This window comes from Dermacentor variabilis, chromosome 2, assembly GCF_050947875.1.
Source record: "Dermacentor variabilis isolate Ectoservices chromosome 2, ASM5094787v1, whole genome shotgun sequence".
In the NCBI taxonomy this organism is placed as follows: Eukaryota; Metazoa; Arthropoda; class Arachnida; order Ixodida; family Ixodidae; genus Dermacentor; species Dermacentor variabilis.
The window spans coordinates 27774001-27799804 of NC_134569.1; the positions used below are offsets into that span (position 1 = coordinate 27774001).

Here is a 25804-nt window from a genome sequence, read left to right on the forward strand (position 1 = left end):
GCGACGACCTCCGACACGTTCTGGTCGTCTTTTTTCACGGTGCAGAACTCGTCGTGTTTCATAGGTTCTGGAGGCTGCGGTGTAATCTGATGTCAGTTGCAGGTGCCTTCGAAGTGTCGGGCAGCCTGAATATCGATGCACTGCGACGCAATGGTCAAAGAGTTCCACATTAGAAATTATTTCAACCGACGTCAATGCTAACCAAAAACGTATTGCTTGCCTTCAGCCAGAGTGGGCTTACCATGTCGCGGCCACGTGACCTCGACGCTAGCTCCTCTGCCAGGGTCTCAATAACTAATACGCCTGTAACAAAGTTTACTTCTCTCTCTTTGCCTCAAGCGAGAATCTTATGAAAGTTCTTCTAATACATCAGGTGTGTCTTTTCCTGCGTCACGGTATAAAATACTATATTATACCATATACTACACTATATCATACTGTACTATACTATACTATACTATACTATACTATAGGGGTGAATTGCCTGAATGTGAAGACCATCTACATCAACCAGAACCCCAATCAAGACTACCACAATGTCTACCACTGCATCTGGAGACCCTCTATCACCGGTTTCGTTTAAACTTTGAATACACGAAGTCTTGTTTTCCGCAATGGCCAGATTACTGATTACAAGTCCATGTTGTGACAACTGCGGCACCGTAGAATCTTTAGAGCACGTCTATATATATATATATATATATATATATATATATATATATATATATATATATATATATATATAGACGACATAGGGGAATTGTACTTACTAATTTAATTAAAGAAATGATAAAGAAAGTGGAGGAAAGAACAACTCCAATCATTCCTAATTTCTTATTCAATTAGTAAGTACAAATAATTTCCCCTATATGTTGTCCTTGGTGCCCTTGTTTGTTGGCTTCTTCTGATATCTATAATAACAATCGGGCCCCTCGGTTAACCCCCTTTCTTCTCGTTCTTACATAACGAGGGTCTCGAAACCGGCAACATTGATGCCTTCAGGTAGCATGTGTGGCTTTATTGACCAGTTGCCGTCACCCAAATTGATCACGTACTCGTGACGCCTGTGGCAGAAAGGATGTTCTGCATCCGCCGCCAAGGCTTGTTGTGAGTGCTGGCGCTGGCTAACACTCCCAGGGTTAGTTTTTAAAACATAAAAACCGCAGAAAGTGAACGGCAAGATGGCGTCGCGGTAGCTCAGTGGGTAAGAGCATCGTACGCGTGATGCGATGACGTGGGTTCGTATCCCGCCTGCGGCCAGTTGTTTTTTCATCCACTTTCATTTCCATTAATTTATCATTCCTTCAATTCAATTAGTACGTAGAAATAATTTCCCTTGCGTTGTACTTAGTGTCTGTTTGTTGTCTTCTTATGATACGGTTAATAAAAAATCGGGCCCCTCAGTTCCCTCGCTTCTCGTTTAACTTTGCTCTGGCCCACACGCGTCGTCTAATCCGTGACCCACACTGTGAGCAACACGCGTCGTCTATTCAGGACTGTGATTTTACTTTATTTTGCATTAACTGTCAAGCTTTAAGAAGACTGCCTAGCTTGATCGCCTTGGACGATTATTCTGCTACCGATAGCAACACAAGACCTGCACCTTACGAGCCGGAGTGTTGTTGTCCGAGCTGGCTACCTTGCTATGCAGCTGAGCAGCTCTTGCACATTACAGAGCGTTACAGAGCTGCTTTGCTGATTGAATAAACCGATCGAATGATCGATTTGTCGTGCCGAAGCGTATCGTGTATTGATTGAGCCTTGTATACAGTGCGCGCGCCGACGCCGTGCAGTCGAGAGTACATGCGGCATAGCGCCCGCTTGAGGAGCGCTTGCTTGGCGTTTCGCGGAATAAGTTTCACCATAAAGAAAAAAAAAAAGAGTGACAGAGAAAAAAAAGGAAGAATAACTTCGCCTAGCGTCCGCCCGTATCACACACACATTGCAAAAGCGTTTGTTGTGGGCGTAGCTGGGGAAAGCAGCGGGCGATTTCTCTCTCTTCCCTCTCGATCGCCCCCGCAGTGTGTGTTTTCATCGATGGTCGAGTGGGCGCCGTCGTTTAGGTGTTGACTGGATCCGACTTTGGTGCGTTTATTCTGCGAACGCGTGACGTTTCTTGTTCTCAAATTCTTTTTTCGGCCTTTGTTGTTTTCAATTTCCTTTTTCTTATTCTTTTTTCATTCTCTGTCTGTTTCTTTCACGAGTATCTACGCAGTTGCTGCTTAATTAGCTTTGAATTTATTACTGAACTTCACTTGAACTTAGACTCATCTCTTCAAACTGACGTCATATACCTAGACTTTGCCAAAACGTTTGACTGTGTTACCCATCACCGACTTTTGGCCAAGCTCTCGTGCCTCGGTCTCGACCCTCTCGCATTGTCATAGATCCGTTGCTTTCTTACTAATCGCTTTCAGCTGTCGGAAATCGCTGTTCCACCACTTCTGGCGTGACCTCCGGAGGGGTCCATCCTCGGTCCCCTTCTCTTTCTTATCTTCATAAACGACCTTCATAACGGCATATCATCCTCTATCCGACTTTTTGCGGACTACTGCGTACTTTAACGTCGCATTACAGACCAAACCTACCATGCAGTGCTTGAAAAAGGCTTACACTTAATAGGAACCTCACACTTAATAGAAACCTCGTGTTCCTTCTCTTTAATGAAGCTTAACATCCCCAAATGTAGAGGTATACAGATTTCCCGTAAACACTTCAACTAGGATTATCCGTGCTCTTTAAACTCGACAGCCCTGTCCGCCGTTGAATCATATCGTTATCTCGGTATCACTGTTAACAGCAAGTTGATCTGTTCTCACCGTATCACAAAATTGGCTACCGACATGCACTACATCACTTGGTTACGACAGACGTACGGACCCTTGCCTTGTGACCCTCATTCACAAGAAAACTAGCTTATGCAACTTTCATTCGAAGTGAACTTGACTAAGCCTCGGCTATTTGGAGCCCGCACCAAACTTGCTTAATTAACACTTTAGAATCAACACAAAATCGTGCCGCTAGATTCATCACTTCTAGGTATACAGCCGTGAATAAAGCTTCAGTACGATGAAATCATCCCTAGGACTTTAACTATTGGTGTTCCGTCGGAAAATTGCAAAGCTGTGCCTTTTCCACTGACTATGTTGTAGCTTCGATCCCTCAACTACATGGCAAGCGTCTAATCCCACCAACCCGTATATCTCGTCGCCTTTTTGACTCTTGCAGCATCCAGCGCTTGCATGGTTCAACATTTTCCATTAATAAATCGTTTTGCCTAGCGCCACAGTAGAGTTGAACAATGTACCAGATAGAGTTGTCAACGAACGTAACCCCATTATCTTCGAACAGCTGCTTACTGACCACCTGAAACCGTAACCTTACATTGACCTTACTGTGTTTTCGTTCTTTCGCGATTGCCGTTTCACATTGTGACTCGTCTGCTGATTTGCTTTTGCATTGTATTCACTGTGACTGTTAGGTTTTTTTTTTCTGTTCTCATACGAATCCACAGGCTGAGTTTTGTAGGAGGCTGTAACCACGTCTTTGTTTCTATTCTTATCTTATGTGACACCCCTCCCCCTTATGTAATACCTCGACAGGGGTCCTTAAGGGAAAATAAATGATGACGATGCTGAAAGCGCTGGGCATGGCGGCCTCCGAAGTGCTCGGCCTATCGCTGTTTTCCCATCTTATCGCCATATATACTCAACGACACTCGCACGCAACTACAAAATTGTTCCAGAGATTGACGCCTTCGCCGAGAAAAAATGAGAAATAAGAAAGGAAATAATTCGTAAAAAGTCTGGAAGGTATAAAGAAAGCGGGCGAATGTGAGGAGTCGTCTGAGACCCGCATGGTAGTGGAGCGACGGGGAAATGTACACACGCCTTATCTGTCGCCCCACTCGTCGTGTAGTATGTGCCGTCGATATAACTGATGGAACCTCTCAAGCCACGTGCACAGTGGCTGCTCCGACTTGGTGGAGTGGGCGATCTAAACGGAAGCAATCGTCTTTCCATTTGCTTGCTCGAAAATGTATACAGGGTGTCCTACGTAACTTGAGCCAAACAATAAAAATACGCAAATGCCACGTAGCCGGACAGAATCAAGGTAATTTCGTTTGCCGTCGCTTGGAGATACTGAGATTGCTTTTTTTTTCATACCGCCTAATTAGATAATTAGTCGTAATTAATCAACTCAAATATTACAATTAGGTGAAAAGTGTCAATGAGGAAATTGTTGAGCAACATGAAAAGCTACCGATGCAGCTAACTTTTGTGTTGCTCGATACGTGCTCCATAAAAGTGTTTTTGCGAGCGGGGAAGTAGCGCGCGAATACACGCAGAGTGCTTCCAGTGGCGCGAGTCGCGCAGCCATATTGCGTGCACTCGCGGGCTTCTTTCACGCTCGGAAAAAAACACTTTTATGGAGCACGTATCGAGCAAGAGAAAGCGGCATCGGGAGTTTTTCATATTGCTCGATCTTCAACATCCCCAAACGACGGCAAACAACATTGTCCAGCTACGTGGCATTTGCATATTTGTGATGTTTGACTGAAGAAAACACTGCCTTTCGACCACAGACCGGTGAGCCTGCGTTTTCAAATCCGCGTTTTTTTTTTCTCGTCTCTCTCTCTCTTAAGGCTAATGATTCGCCAGGGAAGGGGAGATAGAAACGTGCGCATCACATCCAAGGCGGCGACCCCCTGCCACCAACGAGGCCCCGTACCGAGCAGACGGCGTGGGCGCGTGCCAAGTGCACGGGGCTATCGGCGCTATCGCTGTGGCGGCCCTGGTGCAGCCAGACTGGCACCGCCGGTCGCAGACGCTGGAACGGAGTGGGGGCTTCCTCTGTTGAGCAACTTGGCACGTGGCACGTTCGTCGCATTTCCTTTCCCGGCTTGCTCGCGCCTCTCCGCGGCGTCGTTATAGCACGTCCGCCGCGCGTGGTACGCAAGCACCGCGTGACGACGATCGCGTTGTGCGGCTTGTTTGTATGTATACGCTCTGCGTCGCTGATTACTCTTATAGCTGACAATAGTCCGCGCGGTTTTTCGATTCGCGTGCCCGTGTCCGTGTTCATGCCATCGTTCGGGGCCGAGTAGTTCGGGGCCGCTTACACGCGTCGGCCGGCAAACGAAATCTCTCGGATTTTACGCGCAACTCGCGATGAATGTGTATACATTCTACCGACGCAAGATGTTTTGGAGCACGGAAGTCGCAAAAAAAAAGAAAGCGTAATTGCACCGGTGGCTCACCTAGCTGGGCTTGTAACGTGAGCATACCTGTAAACGGGCCCAGTGACAGAAGAGGGACTTGACGACTTACGCGGGGTCCCGCCCTCGGTGGCCCGCGGTGAGTTTTCCCACGTAGGGGTACGACGCACACATTCTCGACTGTAATGGCCGATCTCGTCGCATTGATAACAGCGCATGGTTGGAGAGCGCTGACGGAATGCGTCCGAGCGCCTGGTTTGGCCTGCTGACGCTTGGTGTCTTGAAAAAGGGCGAGGGCAGGGCACTGCAGTGGAGCGTTCTGCTATGTGAGCTTCCAAGGCAAGAGCTAAGGCAGCGTGAACTGTAGACGGGTGGGTGAGACGGACTAAACGTTGAACGTTGAGGTCAGTGATGGCGTTGATGAAGGCTTTGGTAGCAATGAAGTCGGCGGTGGAGTTCGGACAACCAGCCACAACAGCCTTGTTGCCTATGTTGTCCTTGGTGTTTCTTTTTTCGACAGACCAGGGCCTATGTTCACGAAAAGGCCTTACGATAGGATTTTTCGCATGAGCGTTTTTCAGCCAATACTAATGCTACACATATCATTAGCGAAGGCTGCTACCCAATGGCAAAGATGACTTACGAACTAAAAGCGTTGTGCATTCGGCCCCGTGTCTTCTCACGAGCAAAGCATTGTATTACGCCTAACCACACTTCCCTTATAGATGGGAAGGCTCGGCCCGCAGTGTACATTGTATTTTCCACTAAGGAACTCTACTCATTGCCGCATATTTGCGCGGGTGTTTGCCACGGTCTGGTCGTTGTCGACCAGCTCGGACATTGTGTGTGCAATCGGCGTCACACTTGTGTAGAGCGCGGGAACGGCGGCCTCCGGGGCGCCCAGGAGGCCGCGCCGTTCCCGCGCTCTACACAAGTGTGACGCCGACGGTACATCGTGGAATCGCGGCATATATTCCGGTTTAGCTAGTCGGCATTTTATGGTCTGCAGCGATCGCCCAGAGGCAAACTCCGTGCTCAAATTTGCAGCAGCAAAAAACAAGATAGAATAACGTAGTCTTTTTATAGCGGGAAGCAGCAGCACGTTCAGCTGACGTCACGCCAAGCATTGTGACTGTCTCTTCGATATTTAAGCGTGTGTTTGAGTTTTTCAGGTCGCAGCAATACACGGAAGGTGGTTTGTGTTGTTGTCAAAGCTCGAGTGGTCTGCCATGCAGCTATGGCCCACAGGAGCGCACAGGCAAACTCGAGTGTCTCCTACACAGCGCCTTCGCCTGCATTCGAGGCGGCGGCAACTTGGAGATAGATATCTGGCCCGCAGAGGGACACCCTCGTATCGCCTTATCAATATAAGCCCAAAGCACACACGTTTCCTCTTGTGTCTCGAGGCGGCGAACGTCACTTTGACGTTGGCGCTCAAACCTTGGCCGGTCCAGAACAGTTGATTGCCGAGCGAGGCGCCTACTCGCTGGGGAACTGCGAATCACGTTACTCGTATAGCCTGTACTGTAAGTACGATAAGCGCTGCAATTGTCTTGCGGCACCTACAACTAATCACTTCATGGCAACTGGAGCACAGTGTGATTCGAGGTATATTTAGCCTATGCAATATTTTTGTACGGAGGGAGTAGAACTGCAGTTGCTTGTTGGAGGCATAGTAGGCTGTTGATTCGACACGCCTTCTCGACCTTATTTAAGCCTCCAAAAAAGCTTTCATACCTTATTAACACTTCCTTATATTAATTCGTTTATCGTATAATTATTACTGATATTGCGTACGTATTACTCCAAAACAAGAAAATTGTAAAAAAATTCGAGAAGAAACGGCTGCACATAATTTAACGCAGACCTCATGCATTGATTAGCTGGGTTCGACGGTATTACTTGAGTGTGGGATGAACGTTACAGCCGCAAAAACTAAGCAGGAGTGGAGTCCGTTTGGAACATATTACCCACAGTGCTGAATGTAAAGAGGCATCAATCGATAAATATATCACCCGCCTTATCATAAAAAGCTTAATTTTATGGTGTGCGCGCTGCAAAGTAATGTAAGATCATGTTACCCGTTCGGCTGCATCTGAATGGGAGAAATCAAACTTATGCAACGTTACGGGTCGCGTTATCCCAAAGAGATCTCGAAGCGATGAGAAAAGTTCATTTCAATGTCCGTGCGCTTGCTTGCACGTTTTCAGGCCTCTGTAGCGCCGTCACGACATGTGGGCCACAGAGGGGCGAGCCGTGGCGCCATTTGTCGGTGGCTCGATCCAGTAGGTCTTTTCCATTTGGCATCGCGCCAGAGGGATACCCCCATTCCTTCTGCCATCTCCCTCTTCTCCTCCCTCCTTCATATCTATCTCTCTCCTCTCGCTTTCGCCAGATCTCGGTTATTTATCACCCGCATATCGACGGATCCGCGCTGTTTGTAAAGCGTCTCTCTCTATCTCTCTCTCTATCTCTCTCTCAGTCTCCGTGTTTTGGCTGCCCGCCCTCGTAATCGCTTTTCCACCCACGCTCTTTCACATAGCTTCACTGTTTTTCATCCTCCCTTTTTCTGTATACTGATTACCGAAGCGAAAATAAAAAGTGTATCGACATTTCCTTCTACTCGTTTTGACAGAGCCGGATTTTCGCCGCCCGGGTCAATCTGAATCCTACGTTGGTTCCATTTCTTTTTCCTGGAATGCTTATACGTGTTCCCTCTACCCGTCAATACCCCGCGCTCATCATTTCCTTCTAAATTATACGGCGCTCCGCATTTGCCCCTGCCGAATCAACGGACCCGCGCTGCTGCTCTGCCCGGAACGCTTTCCTTCGGTCGTTTCAGCTTTACCATCAGAAACAAACGCGGCCGCTTCCGTCCGAACTCCGGCTGCTGCGCAGCTGACGGCGTATCTCCGAAGCTTCGTGCCTCTCCGTGCGTTCGGCGACCCCACGACTGCCGTTTGCGAATGGCGCGCTGAGGGAACAAAGTACGGAAGGTATGTTCCTTCGGCGCGAGAGTGCACGTCTTCGCTCAATCGCATTGGAATGCTTCTCACAACCTGGGATCCATATGGATGAAATGGGAGTGGCGTTACAGACAATGCGGGGGAAAATGCAGTCGTGGCGTTTGTGGCACACCGTTGCTGAGTCGTATCTTGGCTTCAACATTGAAATCAAGGCTACCTACCTCTTTTCCGCAAGAAACATTCAATGCGACAGCATTCCAGTGCTATGTATACGCGGTGCGTGCGAGCCAATGACGAAGAGCAAATGGAGGAGAAAATTGAAAATATCGTCACAAAATACGTTCCCTGGCAGTGTAATTCTCATCCCACCTGAACTTGTTTCTTAATCTGCAGCGTATTGTGGGTTTTATTCACGTGGTGACCTGCGCTTGCCTTTACGGCTTTTATTTTTTTATTATGTGCATTTGCACTTTTTGCTATTGCCATTATTCCTTGTGTAGCTTTCTTTTCTATCCCTTGTCTAATAGCTCGTGCCAGGGTTATTTATGGGTCCGTTAACAAACCATATATCTAACCATAACTAACAGGGATGCCAACTCACCCTCCGTGGTTGCTTGGTGTCTATGGTGTTGGGCTGCTGAGCACGAGGTCGCGGGATCGAATCCCGGTCACGGCGGCCGCATTTCGATGGGGGCGGAAACACCCGTGTGCTTAGATTTAGGTTCACATTAAAGAACCACGGGTGGTGTAAATTTCCGGAGTCCCCTACTACGGCGTGCCTCATAAACAGATCGTGGTTTTGGCACGTAAAATCCCACCATTTAATTTTATTTTTTGCCAACTCACTCGCTTATTCATTACATTCACCCGCTCGCTCGCTCGCTCGCTCGCTCACTCACTCACTCACTCACTCACTCACTCACTCACTCACTCACTCACTCACTCACTCACTCACTCACTCACTCACTCACTCACTCACTCACTCACTCACTCACTCGCTTACTAACTTATTCACTCGCTTACTAATTCACTCACTCGTTTATTCCCTCAATCACGCACTCACTCGCTTACTAACTCACTCACTCAATCGCTTACTAACTTACTCACTCGCTTATTCACTCACTCGCTCTCTTACTCTTCTCGCGCGCTCGTTCACTCCCTCGTTCACCCACTCATGCACTTACTTACTCGCTCACTCCACTCGCTCGCTCACTCGTTTACTCATTCATTCACTCCATTCACTTGCTCACTCGCTCGCTCACTCACTCACTCACTCACTCACTCACTCACTCACTCACTCACTCACTCACTCACTCACTCACTCACTCACTCTCTCACTCACTCACTCACTCACTCACTCACTCACGCATTCACTTACTCACTCGCTTACTAACTTATTCACTCGCTTACTAATTCACGCACTCGTTTATTCACTCAATCACGCACTCACTCGCTCACTCGCTCACTCACTCACTCACTCACTCACTCACTCACTCACTCACTCACTCACTCACTCACTCACTCACTCACTCACTCACAGAAATGAAATAATGAAATCAACGCAGTCCTCCACCCGTGGCATCTTCATTCAACAACATCTGTCAAATGTTTGGAGCACGGACAAAAAGCCTGAAAAGGCTTGACTGGGTCCGTGTACCATAGCATGGCATACAGTGGCATCAGTTCCATACAAGAAGCACAGGAGAAAGTCGACTTGCAGGAAATTCAAAAACTACAGAAAATACAAAAACAATGCAAACAACAGGCAAATATGTGCATAAAGAAACTCCATGAATATACAGAAACATCGCGGGAAATTCACTGGATCAGAAACGAGGAAAAAGAAGTACAGGAAATACAAGTAGTGTTTCAAGAAAAAAAAATATATAACAATGGAGAGTTATACATTTATGTTGCGTAGCTGATTGAGAGCGATCATTTCTATATCCGTGCCATTTTTGGCCAACTCATTCAACAAGGTCAGTAATGTGTACTTTAACATTGGCTTACCGTAGGTCGTGCGGCACCTATCAACTTTCCATGTTTCGGGATAGCGTGTGCTTTATGCAGGGGAATTCTTTTACAACTTCGCCAGTGATTTCAGATGGTTATTTTTCTTGTTTGTTTCCAGTTTATGTTGTCGAAGTAGCCTGAAATTGTATAGAGATTGTACGTTTACAAGCTTAAGCTTGTTAAACATGTCCTGTGTGTGACTTAGGTAACGAGCTTTAAAAACAAGGCGTATTGCACGCTTCGGAAGTGAAAGAAGTTTCTTCATATTTTCTTTAGTTGTTCCCCAAACTAGCGCACCATAGTTTAGCGTAGAAGAAAATAGAGCATTGTACAAAACATTGGTAATAGAAAGAGAGAACGTAAAGCAATGTCGACGCATGAGGCCGATTACTTCGGACCGTTCTTTCATTAGGTAATTGATGCGAGCATCCCAGGAAAAATTATTGGAGAAAATCACACCAAGGGTTTTAAAACAACTTCTATTTCGAAATCGTTTAGCAGTAGTCGTGGGATTTCGCAGAATTTGTTTCGTGGATGAAACAAAACTCCTTTGGTTTTACTAATGTTTAGCTTTAATTCATTATTTGTAGCCCACAAGTGATTGCGATGAACTGTTTCATTTGATCGAAAAGATAGGCATGCGACATCCGAGCCGGTAAAAAAATAGGCTTGTATCGTCAGCGCATAATATATACTTGGCGATATGATCAATGTTAACAATATCGTTAATGTAAAGAACAAAGAGAAAACGACGCAAAATGCTTCCCTGTGGAACGTTTAACATAACTGGTTTGACTAAAGAAGAGTGACTATTAATCATGACAAACTGTGACCGATTCTGAAGGTATGATGAAATGAGTGACAGACCTTTTCCTCGAATGCCATAGTGCTCCAATTTTTTCACAAGTATGTTGTGATTAAGATGCGCGAATGCTTTTGACCCGCCGTGGTTGCTCAGTGGCTATGGTGTTGGGCTGCTGAGCACGAGGTCGTGGGATCGAATCCCGGCCACGGCGGCCGCATTTCGATGGGGGCGAAATGCGAAAACACCCGTGTGCTTAGATTTAGGTGCACGTTAAAGAATCCCAGGTGGTCAAAATTTCCGGAGTCCTCCACTACGGCGTGCCTCATAATCAGAAAGTGGTTTTGGCACGTAAAACCCCAAATATTATTATTATGCTTTTGTGAAAGCTAGAGAGATACCAAGGACCAAGCTCTGACTTTCAAACATTTCAACTATTGTTCCTTCTGGATGAGCAATGCCAGCTCTGTAGATTTATCTTTCCTGAAGTCGTACTGCGAGCCAGTTAGCATGTTGTACCGATCAGTAAATGAAATTAAACGCGTTAAAATTATTTTTCCAAGAACTTCTGAAAAGACTGGTAGAATAGAGATTGGACGGTACTTTGTAAGGTCATTCCTATCACCTCTTTTGTAGATTGCTGTAAGTTTTGCACATTGCATTTTACGAGGAAATACGGCACACGAAATGCAATTGTTAATTATCTGCGTTAAGCAATGTGCGATCAGGTCAATAACGAATTTTACCGGTTTTATCTGTAGATGCATCATATCTGTGGCTGTGCTATTTTTTAAACTCGTGTACGTTGTAATAAGTTCCGATTCAGATACTGGCCGCAGAAACACTGTGTGCTCGCAGCGCGGCTGCACGTAAGACAGGCTGTCACCTCCAGATGACCTGCTCTCGAACGCAAGAGATCCAAGATGCCATCAATGGACTCATCGATTACCTCGATGCCCAGAACATACGAAGCCTCACAGTTATATACACGGCCTCCGAAACTGGGACAGCCGTGCCCGCGTGTTCGCTCATATACGTGCATGCCTGTCTGCTCGCAAGACCGGCCGACTTGCATCGGGCGCGACGTGCCGCGTGTAATGCGATGTGAGGCACTCATCGAGGCGTCGACGGCTTCGGCTGCCTCATTAGCTACGGCATGCAGAGCGAGAGATCAATGCGCGCCTATGTAACGATGGTACATACGCCAGCGGCCTTATAAATCCTCACCCCCTTGTGGCGCTGATTGCGCCGGTTCCCATTAGCGCTCAGAGCGCCGTCGCTAATTGTTTGCTCCTCTAAAGAAATAGCTTCACTCGTCCGTTCATCCGTGCGAGGGGAATGCGCCGGCGCAGCAGTCGTCGTTGTCCATGCGCTGAATGCACTGTGCAACGCGAGGCGCTGTCTCGCGTACGCCCGGTGCACGTGTGAGGTGTACTGGGGACGCGCGCGTGTTCCCCTTTTGATGACCGCCGCGCGATAATGTGCAGCTCCCGAATCGGACGTCCTGCGTAGTAGTCGTGCGCGGGAACGCGCGGCCTGTTTCCAGGAGGCGTTGCGCGCTGCCCCGTTCGCTGTGCAGCTGCGATCTGCGTGCGAGTTGTGCGCGGGATGGCTTTGGTGGTGCAGAGCTCGTGTGTGTGTGTTCCTTGTTTTTCAAGCTGGTGCACATACATTTGCAGCGATGTCTCTGTTATGGCCTTTTAATTGGCTCTGTCTTTACTGGTGTACGGCAATAGTATGCACGATGCCCTGCGGCACATTTCTCTCAATTCCGAGACATTTGTGAACAGCGTTCACGTTGCATACGCATGGTCAAGCAGGCGAAAGGTCTTGGATGAACCGTTTTCTGCTCTCGCAGTGAAAACCTTTTACCTGGATTGATCGCGTAGTCCTCGGCATACGAGCCTAACGCGCTATATACAGCGAAGAGCGTCAGCTGCTCGAGACGCGCTGCGTAAAGCCGAGTGCAGCTGCGTTCTGTTGTATCGCCGCGCGCCGAAAGAAAGCTTTTATATATATATATATAGTCTCAGTTTGAACTAGCCCTAATTTCCCCGATGCTTTCCTTGGCTTCATTGTCTCTTGGCTTCGTGTGGTCATGGTTTACAAAAAAATAGACCTGCTCCCCCCCCATATATATATATATATATATATATATATATATATATATATATATATATATATATATATATATATACTGCTTGGCGGGAAGGAATAACGTTTATAAAGTTCTTTTTAGTATTCCGCCCTGAGCTCCATGTCGGGGCTAGTTGGCAAGGCAATGTCGTTGAAGGGAACAGAGCTGTGAGTGTGCATTAATTGTCACTCGCTTTGTCTCGTGGTTTGCGCTTTTCCGTTCAAAGATGTTCCCGATTGTTTTTGCTTATCGGTTTGTCCTTTCATGTCTGCATGCCAGCAGCGTTTGTCGTCGGAACAAGTCCTCTAATTCGGCACTGCTTTTCTCTCTCTCTCTCTCTCTGTCTCTCTCTCTCTCTGTCTCTATCTCTGCGCGTGAGTGTGTGCGTGTTCGAGCGTGTGTTTCTTGTCGGCCCTCAGTGGGCACAAGTGAATGCCGCGTGTTGTTTGTGTGCCAGAAATGTTTCGTGACTCGTTGTCGTCGGTTTGCGGGCAGCTATGCAGCCGAAGTGGGGAAAGTGCGAGGATCGGTTTGCGAAGGATTTCCTCGTGGCGCCTGTTTCCATCCCTCCTCCACTCGACGCGTTTCTCTTTCTTTGCACGCGTTGCGCAGTGGGAGCTCCGCCTTTTGTTTTCGCCGGCGCAACCCACGCGCGTGGTTGCCTCTATTGTGTCTCAATAAAAACGACGCAGCGTTGTTCGACCTACACGGTGCCACAAAACAGAGTCCACTGGCGTGCAGAGAAGTTGACCTTGAGTTTCAACGGCCCTTACAAGCGCATGACATTTATTTATTTATTTATTTCATGTACCCTCAGGGCCATTGGCATTGGAGAGGGGAGTGGTTACAGGCATACAAAACAAGAAAAAATAGGAAATGTGATACAAGGAATAGGAGTATTGCAATAAAAGTTAACAGGTGTGTCTACTCATACAATATTAGCTAAGGCGTTCTTGAAAAGTTGGTAATCTTTGATGGTGGCTGTCAGTGCGGGAAGGTGATTCCACTCTGCTGCTGTACGAGGTATAAATGACTGGAAGAAAGCGTTAGTTCTACAAAATGGGACACCGACCTTGTAGGCATGATCTAATCGAGATGATAGGTGACGTGGGGGAGGGATTAATTCGCTACGCAGGTGTGGATGATGAAACATCTTATGGAACAGAGAGATACGAAACGCTTTGCGACGTGAGGCTAGGGATGGTAGATTAAGGCTTGATTTCATTAAAGATATGCTAGCGGTCCTGTTATAGTTGGAAAGAATGAAGCGAACCGAGTTATTTTGGACCATTTCTAGTGAATGTATTAGGTTTTCATGATGAGGGTCCCAGATGGATGCGGCGTACTCTAGTTTCGGACGTATTAATGTTTTGTACAACAGCAGTTTGAGGGAAGAGGGCGCTTTAGAAAAGTTGCGGCGGATGTAACCAAGCATACGATTAGCATTGTTAATTATGTATGTGATATGTGCAGACCAAGTGAGAGTGGAAGTGATGTGTACACCAAGGTACTTGTATGAGCCTACCGATTCTAAGAGGACATGATCTAAGGAATAAGTGGGGATACTGTTGCAAGTTCTTGATACACGAAGAGATTTACATTTTGTGATGTTAAGTTCCATTAGCCATGTTTTACACCACAATGAAATAGCGTTCAGGTCAGTCTGAAGAGCGGTTACATCGTCACTGCTTGTTATTTCTCTGAAGATTACGCAGTCATCCGCAAATAAATGGATATGAGAGGAAACAGAAGAAGGCAAGTCGTTGATGTAGATTAGAAAAAGAAGAGGCCCGAGGACGGAGCCTTGTGGGACGCCGGAATGGACAGGGTTTGAGTGAGAGTTAAGATTATTAGCTGACACGTATTGTGAACGGTTTTTAAGGAAACACTCAATCCAAGCAAGAAGTTTGGGGTCAATGTTCATGAGCTGTAGTTTGTGAAGTAGCAGTTTGTGAGACACTTTATCGAAAGCTTTGGAGTAGTCTAGGAAAATGCAATCCGCCATTGAACGAGTATCAAGAATTAGGTGTAGCTTATGTATGAAGGAAGCCAGCTGCGTTTCACAAGAATATGTTTTTCGAAAGCCATGCTGTGAACTTGAAAAAAATGAATTTGACTCAAGAAAGTTAGCAAGCTGTGAACATAGGATATGTTCTAATATTTTGCATGGGATCCTGGTTAGTGAAACAGGCCGATAATTGAGAGGAGAATGCTTATCACCTGATTTATAAAGTGGAATCACCTTACCGACTTTCCAATCAAGGGGCAGGTATCCTGTGTCAAGCGACTGTTGAAAAAGTTTTGCTAGTAAAATAGATGAATAAACAACAGTGCTGTGCAAAAATTTCACGGAAATTAGGTCATGGCCAGGAGCAGAGGAGAGACGCAATGATTTAATCACGGTTTCGATGCCACAGGGTTCAATTGTAATTGGAAACATAGCCTGGTAATCATAACAAGGTGCAGTGGGTGGGGAAACATTACAGGTTACAGAAAAGTTTTGGATAGATGTTTCATTGAGGACGGATGCGATATGATCACAGGGTATGGCATTCCCAGGGTTATCTACAAGAGTTATGGTGTGATCATCTTTCTGGTTAATAACGCGCCAGAATTTTTTGGTATCATTTGTTAACATGGACGGCAGCGTGTGACATAAAAAATTGTTTCTGGCGTTTCTTAGCGCTGATACATATTCGCTCGAAGCCAATCGGAAGGCACTCCAACGAGCTTCACTCGAGGAAAACTTTGCCGACCTGTACAATCGACTCTTTTTATTTGATAACCGTCTTATATGAACATTATACCAGGGAGCGTCTGACTTGTTAGTTACGATGCGAATGGGAATGTACTTGTTGGTTAGGTAAGTTACTTTTTCTGCGAAGATTGCCCAGTTAGTTTCTACTGTACGGCTGTCGAAATCCTGCAGGAAAACATCAAGGAATGAGCATAATTCTCTATTAATCGCGTCAAAGTCTGCTTTATTGTAATTACGGATGGTTACAGTCCTTTTGGTATGTTTAGGTTGTGCGAGATTTAAGTGAAAAAAGAGTAAAGAGTGGTCGCTCATTCCTGGAACGTGAGTGATGTTGGAAACTAGGTCGGGCTGTGAAGCGAGAACAAGGTCAAGGGTATTAGCAGCAGAGTCTGTGGTTCTAGTCGGTTCAGTTACAAGCTGTTCGAGAGAAAAGACGGAGCACATTTCTAAAAATTCTTTAGCTAGCGTGGAAGGTGGGTGTATCGTGGGGACAGTGTTAGACCAGGTTATGTTTGGCATATTAAAATCACCAAGCAAAAGTAATGGGCAGTTTGGGTAACGGGATGAAACGATGTTAACAACATCGTGTAATTCATTTACGAAGTTCTGTGTATAGGTAGGGGGCCGATAACAGACCCCAATAATAACTTTTTTATGATTTAGGGCGACGCATGCCCAGACAGTTTCTAAAGGGGTGTTGACGTGGATGCACTGTGAAGCGCAATTTTTCGTGATAGCGAGCAGTACGCCTCCTCCTTGTCGCCCAATGCGATCGCAGCGATAGATGGAGAAATTATTTGCAATAAGAAAGAGTCCGTGGTCTTGAATTTCAGGACGTAACCAGGTTTCAGTTAATACTATGATATCAGCGCTGCAGGTGTCGATGGCGGAGTTAAGGCAGTCACGTTTGCTGATGATACTGCGGATGTTAGTAAAAAGAACGGATATCTGCGAAAAAGAGCGTCCACATCCCCTCGCGCGTCCCTACGGACTGCCGTGAGCCGAACTGGCGGCATTATCAGCTGAGGGCGGTTTCTGCGCGTGCTGTTTAACAGAGTTAGTAGGATGACTATCATGTGATGGCGGTTGCTTCGTATGCTCGTTAACGCAGTTAGATTCGGGATCGTACATGTTGTATTTCTTATTCATTAGTAATTTGTTATATCGGAGCTGATACGGACCTCCGTCGGATGCACTTTTGGCAAACTCGGTTAATTTCTTTCGAGCGTGACGTGTAGCAGGTGAGTAATCTTCATTAACTGTGACGTTTTTGTCCTTCAGCTTTTTCCGGGCAGAAAGGACTATCTCTTTTATCTTAAAGTTAGTAAATTTTACAATGATCGGACGTTGTTTTCCTGGCGAGTATTGACCTAGGCGATGAGCGCGTTCAATGGCTGAATCCGGAAGGATGTCAAGTGCGTCAGCCAAAACTACTTTAATTTTTTCTTCCGATTCAGCCCACGATTCCCGGTGGTCATCTAATCCATAAAAAATGAGGTTGCAGCGTCGTGATTGATCTTGAAGTTCGGTCTGCCGTGATTGCAAAGAAGCAGAAGTGATTGACAGCGACTGTACCGAGGTCTGGATGGTGGCTATTTCGTGATCAATTTGGTCAAGTGAGTCCGTTTTATCTTCAAGGTCATCTAGTCGTTTTTCGATGGCGCCAATTTTGATTTCGATATTTTTTTGACTGGCTTTGATGGCTTTAATGTCAGTGACCATATCATACTGGCTTTTTGCTGCTTGCACGGATCGAGCCTGAAGATCTTTTAGAATATGAAATATGACTTTCATCTGTTCGCCTGGCTCGTCAGGCAAGGACTGCAGTTCAGCCAAGGACTGAGAACGAGTCGGGGGACCTGGGTTCGACTCAATATCTCCAGAGCATAGTAATAAAACACCCATTGAAAAACAATCAACAGCAATATCACGGAGCACTCGTGGGCGCGGGAACAATAATAGGAAACGGTTGTCGCTCCTTCTGGCATACATGGAAAAAACGTTACACACCTGTAATGCGCAAAAGCGCGGAGTATGAGACATGTTGACAGTGATGGTCCCGCGCCCACTGAAGAAACTGTCGCACTGGCGCCTTCTTATATCGACTGTGGTTGGTGACGTCATCGTAGACCTGGATGATGCGCAGTAGGCGGAGATGACGAGCGGAGCAGTACGGTAGGGGTAGTGCGGTTGATAGCAGAGCGGCGTCAATGGTATCGGGCTGGAAGGGCATTCGGGTTCACCAGGAGGCAAGGCTGTGGTTGACAGCAGGAAAAGCGGCAGGAACACCTGTAATGCGCAAAAGCGCGGAGTGTGAGACATGTTGACAGTGATGGTCCCGCGCCCACATTGTGTTTGGAGCAAACGGAACGTCTTAGTGCTTGCGTAGATATTCATAGGGCACCGTATGTCGGGTTCCGGTGCGTTTCACGGTGCTGGCTATACGTATAAACAGAAGTCTCTGGATGCCTCGAAAACGAGCATCGACGTCGTCTCGCCTTTCTGGATTGCACTGAGGCAACGTGGTGTAGGCTGCGCATGTTCTAAGCCGCATCTGCCACCGTGCCGCAAACGGCACGGTGGTTGGTCGCGAATGACAAGGACGGCACTGCGTCGATGCTCTCACCTCCTTGGTTGGAAGATGGGATGTGTATCCGCGGCTTCCACAGCGCCGCTTGGTTTTAATAAGACGAAGCGCATAATCGCCATTACTCTGAAATAATGAATACATTGTTGCGTCAAAAAAGGAAAATAAAGACTTGGGAGGGAGAGTACGAAACGACAGATTGAGCGCTGCACTTCAACTGATTTTATTCTTACAGCAGGGCAGGGAGAATGAACAAATGCGCATGCGTACATCAGTGTTGCCTAGAGCGATTACAGTGACGTTTTTAACAGTTGCAACTTGTTTTCAAACAGAAAAACAGACGCATCACTAATACAACTCGTGCCTCTCTCTTTTATGTGATAGGCCTCCAAAAGTTATCTTGCTAACGTATCACCACTCCTGCCAAGCACTTCTATCTCACGCAGTAGTGGCTGGCATCTGCCTTCCAGGCAAATCGTGCAATGTGCAGGTAAATGCGCATTACCTTTGTTGATTACATACAATTCATGCTCCCGGGGCCGGTCATTAACACATCTCCCCGTTTGTCCAACGTAGGATTTCCCGCATTTCAGCGGTATCTCGTATATAACGCCCGTCGCACATTTCACGCACATTCCAGTGTGCTTTTTCTGGCATCTTGACTTTTTGTCAACGCGGCTTATGCTTGGCAGGAGTGGTGATACGTTAGCAAGAGAACTTTTGGAGACATATCACATAATAGAGAGAGGCACGCGTTGTATTAGTGATACGTCTGTTTTTCTGTTTGGAAACGAGTTGCAACTGTTAAAAACGTCGCTGTAATCGCTCTAGGCAACACTTATGTACGCATGCGCATTTGCTCATTTTCCCTGCCCTGCTGTAAGAATAAAATCAGTTGAAGTTCAGCGCTCAATCTGTCGTTTCGTACTCTCCCTCCCAAGTCTTTATTTTCCTTTTTTTGGCGCAACAATGCATTCATTAGATCCCAACCAACTCGCCCAGCAACAAGTCCTATTCTGAAATATTTTACCACTGCTCAGTCGGAAGTAGCGGTGTGGTCGCACGCGAGTCGTTGGCACGTGTAGCAGCGCTGCGCGGACAAAGAATGCGCGCTGAAAGCGAGATCGGTACGAGCTGCGTGCCTCCGCCCTGAACGTGTCGCAACTCGCTTTCGAAGCGCCATGTTGTAAACAGATATATTTCTGTACAAGCGACGTCCCTATCCACCTACGTTAGCGCTCTTCCGTTCTTGTTTTCGTCTTGCCTGTTTTTTTTTTTTTTTTTCGTTTTCGACGCAAGCCCTGTTTGTCTTCCGGAAGCGATATGGCGAAGCGGCTTTTCTGTAGATTTTTTTTTTTTTTGCGTGTCCTTTTAGAACTACCTTCATCTGTTCTTTCGTTGGTCTCGCCTATTTCCCGTCGCCTCTTCTGTCTCTTGTCCAAAAGATCGCGTGGTGTACGCAGGGCGCGTAAAACTGACAAGCATCTTTATTTATTTATTTATTTCGTGATGGGCATCTCGTGCATCCGCCCGCAAACAGATTGCCTTTTGTTCTCACGTTCGCGGTTCAGTGGCTCACACATGGCGAATTCATTTCTCTCAGTCATATAGTTCGTCCATTCATTCATTCGTTTGTTTGTTCCTTCCCTCATATTTAATCGCTCGTTTACTCGTTCGTTCGTCCTCGATCTAACGTGCGACGTGGCGAATTCTGTTGGTGATGGTGTTCCAAGTACCGTATTGCTCTGCTGTGTAAGCTGGTTTCGTGTGATTTCAAGCGTCGATCGAAATTAAGGCGGAGTCGTCCACTGTACGTGGAGTCTCTCATTGCCCCAGTGCTGCTTATGGATGTTAAACCCCAGGAATCAATCATTTAAATCAGCGTGAGCCGAAATAAAAAATAATCAAATGGGCCATAGTTGTTCAGATCCATCTTTAAAACGCAGAGTGGACGATGCTCATAAACACAAGAAGAGATCGCTTATGGCTGCCGTTCTTTTTTTTTTCCTTAGAGAATAATAAGAATTTTATTCAATCGCAAGTCGTAGTTTACATATTAATCATCTGGTTCCGTAGCCGATCACGGCCAGAAATGGGCCCATGAGAAATCAGTAAACATGCTGAGCGTGTGTTAGTTTCGTGCGCGCTCGCTTTACGTACTCAGTTTTGTGTGTATCGTTTTCGTTTGCGCTTAAATATGGATCAGTCTAAATCCTTTGAATGCGAATTATTACATAGGAAGCTCTCAGCCAGGTCATGCAAGGTTATATTCAATCGTTAGGTTCACCATAAAAAAAAAAGAGAAAAAGAAAATGATCAAATTCCGCTCAAAAATCCTGCAAAATAATGCTACAGTCTTAAACCAGATCTAACAATGTCTATAATACTGAAAAGTAACGAAGATATATGCAGTACTTAATTAATGAGATTTCAAATAAATGTCACTCTCTTGATTTTGTGAGGATTGCGAAACGATAAGCTGACGTAGGAGTTTTAAAATAGTCAATCTGCATCATCTGCGGCGTCGGGGTTCACTTAACGCGACTCACGTGGACATGCGATAGTCGGGGTTCCAGGAGCGTCCTCTGAGGACGAAGGCCGCACCACTCGCTACCAAAAGTGCGAAGCTCCGCCCCTTCGACGCGCTGGAGCCGCGGCGGCGCGCGCTCGCCGGCACTCTCCACAGCTGCTAATTACTAATTGTTAATTACTAATTTCACTAATTAACTACGGCACTCATACTCGCGATATTTCACCATGACAGACATTAACTGTTAGGTCCAGTTTAAGACTGCAACATTATTTTTCCGGATTTGTAAGAGAATTTTTTTTTTTAATGATGAGCCGGGAAGTTAAAATATGACTTTGCTGAGAGCTTTCTATGCAATGCTTCGCGTTAATAAGCTATGCTGAGATGTATTACTCGAATTAATTATGTTAAAGATGCGCGAACGTTGGAACCATTCGAATAACCAATCCAATATTCTCCTGTTGGATTCGGTTCTTGAATCGAATAATCAATGTTGGAAAATCTCAGTGTTTTTTTTATTTTTCTAATTGTCTTCGATTACTTCATGTCGTCGACTATGCACGATCAAACATCAAGTCGAAGCAAAGGTGCGATAACTTTCATTCCACTGACAGTGGACATAAGTAGAATTCGCTGCGTATATCAGGGAGTCAGACTGTTCCGGCTAAACCATGATCACTCGCAGTAAAATTTCACTCATGTCGGCAGTGCATATATTCTTTAGTAGTACCAGAGTCATTCAGTGGTAGTACTGATAGATGCAACACATATGTGCTCTCATCCTGTTAAATCTTAATGCGTTTCACTGCAATATACTTAGGGTCCTTCGTTTTCGGGTAAAATTCGGTTTGTCCCCGAAATTTGTCCTTCCTTAAATAATAATAATAATAAATACAGGCATTACAAAACTAATGAACGCGGCCGACCTTTTGCGAACAAGTGGTTTAGTATATATCATAATATTACTATCATTAATATATAGATATAGTATATGCCTCGTTCGGTGCCTACCGACATTGAGTGAACGAAAGCATTCTTTAATGGTTGCATTCTTTAGTATCCCCGTTTAATTGAACACAACAACGGGGCATTGCAACGCACTTCTCGCACGTAACATGCATTAAAATGGCGGTAATGCCCTAGGAAGCGAAATGACGCAGCGCTGACGTTGATCTGCATTGCGTATGGTAGCTGTGACATGTTTACCCGACTGCATCGCGTTTTAAGAAGCGTAATTCCATTGATTTTGTTGCAAAAGCGTAATTTGGGAACCAGTGAAACAGGTCGACAACAGACGAGAACGAAAGGCCTGACAAGTCCTCTAAGGGACACAGAAGGGTTCCCTGTGCATATGATAATGTACGTCAACAAGGGTTTGCGAGATTTTAGGAAAAGCGTCACACCTCCAGCGAAGCATGCCCACCTGCACTACTTTGTGTACGTTTTTTTACAGCTAAGCTGTTAGACTCTAGTTGTTCTGAATCTTTCGTGCTGTGCTCACAAAAAAAATAATAAAAAAATAAAATAAACAGCAGCTGGGCAAAGTGTTTGTGTTTGATTTTCTGCGCAACATAATTATGTTTTCTCGTGTATTCGAATTGCAGTCCAATGCTATATCGTGTCTGCAGGTTGTGTGTAATTGGTACTTTACGAATTTTCTGACGCATTTTGCTTTGAAACATTCAAATGCTTCAATAACGCACTTGCGCTAGGCAGAGGGCCCACAAGAATGAGGATGTATGCTGTGCTAACGGTACCGCCATCTAGCGGCAGCGGCCACTCAGACAGATCTCGAACACCAGCTGGGGAAAAGTGCCTTGTCTTTCAGTTTCCGCGTAACAGATTTATGTTTTCTCGTATATTCGAAGAACAATCCAAAGCTATCGTGTCTGGAGCTTGTACGTAAGTCGTACTTTACGCATTTTCTGGCCCAGTTTACTTTTAAACATTAACTTAGTTCGACAAGACTTTTGTGTTTGGCGCACGGCCTAGAATAATGAAGCTGTATGCTGCACTTCCGCACACGTGCGTGGCGTACGTCGCTTGTGGTACTTGTCTAACGTCCGCACCACCTTCACTGTATATCCACTTTCGCAGGGTGGAATGGAGGGGGATTTCGGTTTTTACTAATAAAAATTGCAGATGAGAAAGTAAACAAGGGATAACCGCACCCGTCTCTTCCTTTGTTTTTATGATGTAGATGTTGCTACTTGCTATTTTTTTTTTTGCAGCTTTGTTGTAGTGGTTTTTGAAATATGGTTTATCTTAAACGTAATAACAATGCCTAAAAACGAGGACTAGTTATTGTACTCCTTTCCTCTGTTAAAAAGTGCAGAGAATGACGTAAAGGAGAAATCGGCAGACGCGTCTGTATTTGTTTCTTGCTTCCTTTTTTGTAATGCATTTGTTTGTAAACGTAACACTGAAAATTAGGGTTTGTGGAGGTAAGTTCGTCACATGTTTTGCGAGCGGCTCTATTTGCCATTACACATTTCTGTGAGTGGCTTAGTTTGCTTAAGTAGAACATCTGCCTCCAAAAGGAGGCCATTTGTGTTACTGGTTCCTAAATGTTACGGTAAAATCCCGAACATTAGGCTGCCAGAACCCCAGGTTTATTCCTGATTTTCTTGCCAGTCAACAAACACCTCAATTTCTCCCCGGTTTTGCTCTTTTAAGATGACACCGGATTTTTACCCCCCGAAATTCAAGACATGGAAAACCCGAAAACGAAGGATCCTAACTATATTTGTTACGAAAGCGGCGCTACCTGCCGCACCATTCTAATTTGGGGGAAAAGCGTCGTCATTTTTTTTTTTCGCTTTGCGACCCTCGCAGAGTACACATACTTCTGGTTTAACCTGGATGACATGCACAAACGCAATTTACTGGCCCACAAAGTTGCCTGTGTAAGCTGTATATGCATGAGCCGAATAATCCTCAGTTTTCGAATAAACTGCTTAGTTGTTTCTAATGCTCCCTTCGTGATATTTTCTAATCGGCAGTTTAATAACAGAAACACTCTAATACTGTGAATACTAGGAGGTGAATATTCTTTCATATTAATAATGAAAGGCTACACATTATTCGCAAACTTTTCAAAATATATTCGATTCGCATTCGATTCGATCTGATAAACTACTATTCGCACCACCCCTGCTTTCTTTCTGAATGCTATTCGGTGCTTGGATGCCAAATAATGTTAATACAAATCCCGCTTCTAAAGGAAGATCGAGGATGACAGGCAACTTGGCGATCATGCATGGTCTCATTGACACCATCGTGGAAATGTTGCAGTCTTCCTGGATGATATCTTGTGGGAATTTCGAAGGAGCAGGGAATCAGGAGATTCTCGCAACGAGTGCAGTAAGAGAGATGACACTTTTAGAAGTAAACATTTAATTCACGGCTCTTTAGCGTGGAATGGCGCGTATCGCGATCTAGTCCGCGTCTGTCGTATCATGTTCGACTGGAGCGCTTACGCTGTCTTGATACGTTCCTGTTTCTATGAGTTGTGGGTCAAACGTCGTTGCGTCTGACTCGCATCGTGAAATAGCGCCTGTAACGCGACTACGTAAACCCCCTACGACTACGGCGGAAGCGACACGCGGAGCGACCAAGGGGGTCATATACTTCCGGAGTAGAGGTGGCTCTCCAAGAGTGACGCCGGTCGCCGCCATCTTGCTAGAGGCAAGAATCCCGAAACGCCGTAGTGGCCGTTGCATAGCACAGGGTATGTTCGTCGTGATTATTGGTTTTTCGCTCTTGCAACAGTGTTTAACTGATTGCGGCATGCTTTCCGAGGGCAGTGCAACACCTCAGTAGGACTTAGCTGCACCAGTCGCGTTAAGATGACGCTGTGTGTAATGTGTCACTTTCATTCATTCCTTTCTTTATTTGCTTGACAATACATGATTGTCGTGATGCAGGAGACTAAAAGCGACGTTAAGGGTCGCCTGACTAGGCCTGTAGCACCACATTGTGCATTCACCACACAACGGCACTGGAAAGAAAAGGAAAACACAAAAAGCAAAATAACATTTTAAACAGCTAGAAAGAATATATATATATATACAGCCAAATAGTAGCAAGGCAATAGAAATTAATGGATCGCATGAAAAACAAATATGATTTGAAAACAGATATACCTTAAAAATAAAGGAGAGCAAAAATAAATCAACATACTGTTTTTTACAGCGTACGCATCAAACGTGAGCATAAGCGAACAGGCACGTGTATAAACACTTGTGTACATACATATATATGTAAATGAAATAACTAAGCGTATCCAAGAAAGTATTTTTGATTGTTTTCTGAATGATGATATGGACAGAGAGTGCTTTATCAACGTCAGTACTTGCGGGTGACTATTTAGCAGATGAGAGATTTGACATTTTAAGAGTTCCTGTCCATAGTTAGTTGTAGCTTTGGGTTTCGAGAAAGTGAAATGTCTAAAGTCGTAATCAAGGAATGCTGTTAGAATGAGTAGTAAAAAATTGTTCACACTCATTGGAATATTCCGCATATGTAAGTTCAGAGAGACGTTGGTTATACACTTCACGAATGCTAAGAATATGCTCTGATGTAAAATAAGATGACACGTGTTCATGATATGGTAGGTTATGAATAAAACGAAGATCAGGTGTCGATTGGAAATGTTTTCTGCTGTTCCTATGCCTGCGTAGGAATTCTGACTGATGTTTCAGTTGTCGTGTGGGTTACAATAAGAACTAAGTTCTAGACGGGGTGGATGAGTGGCATCAATTTTTGTGAGCACGTATGAAACATGAAAGAAC

The 25804-nt window shown here is 45.5% G+C and overlaps 1 protein-coding gene and 1 non-coding gene across 3 annotated transcripts in view; both read left to right on the forward strand.

The window, feature by feature from the left end:
- HDAC4 (histone deacetylase 4) overlaps nt 1-25804 on the forward strand; it is a 308518-nt gene that overhangs the window by 136477 nt on the left and 146237 nt on the right. The window lies entirely within an intron of this gene.
- TRNAT-CGU (transfer RNA threonine (anticodon CGU)) lies at nt 1187-1259 on the forward strand. Its single transcript has one exon. It is a non-coding gene; the product is annotated as a tRNA-Thr (tRNA).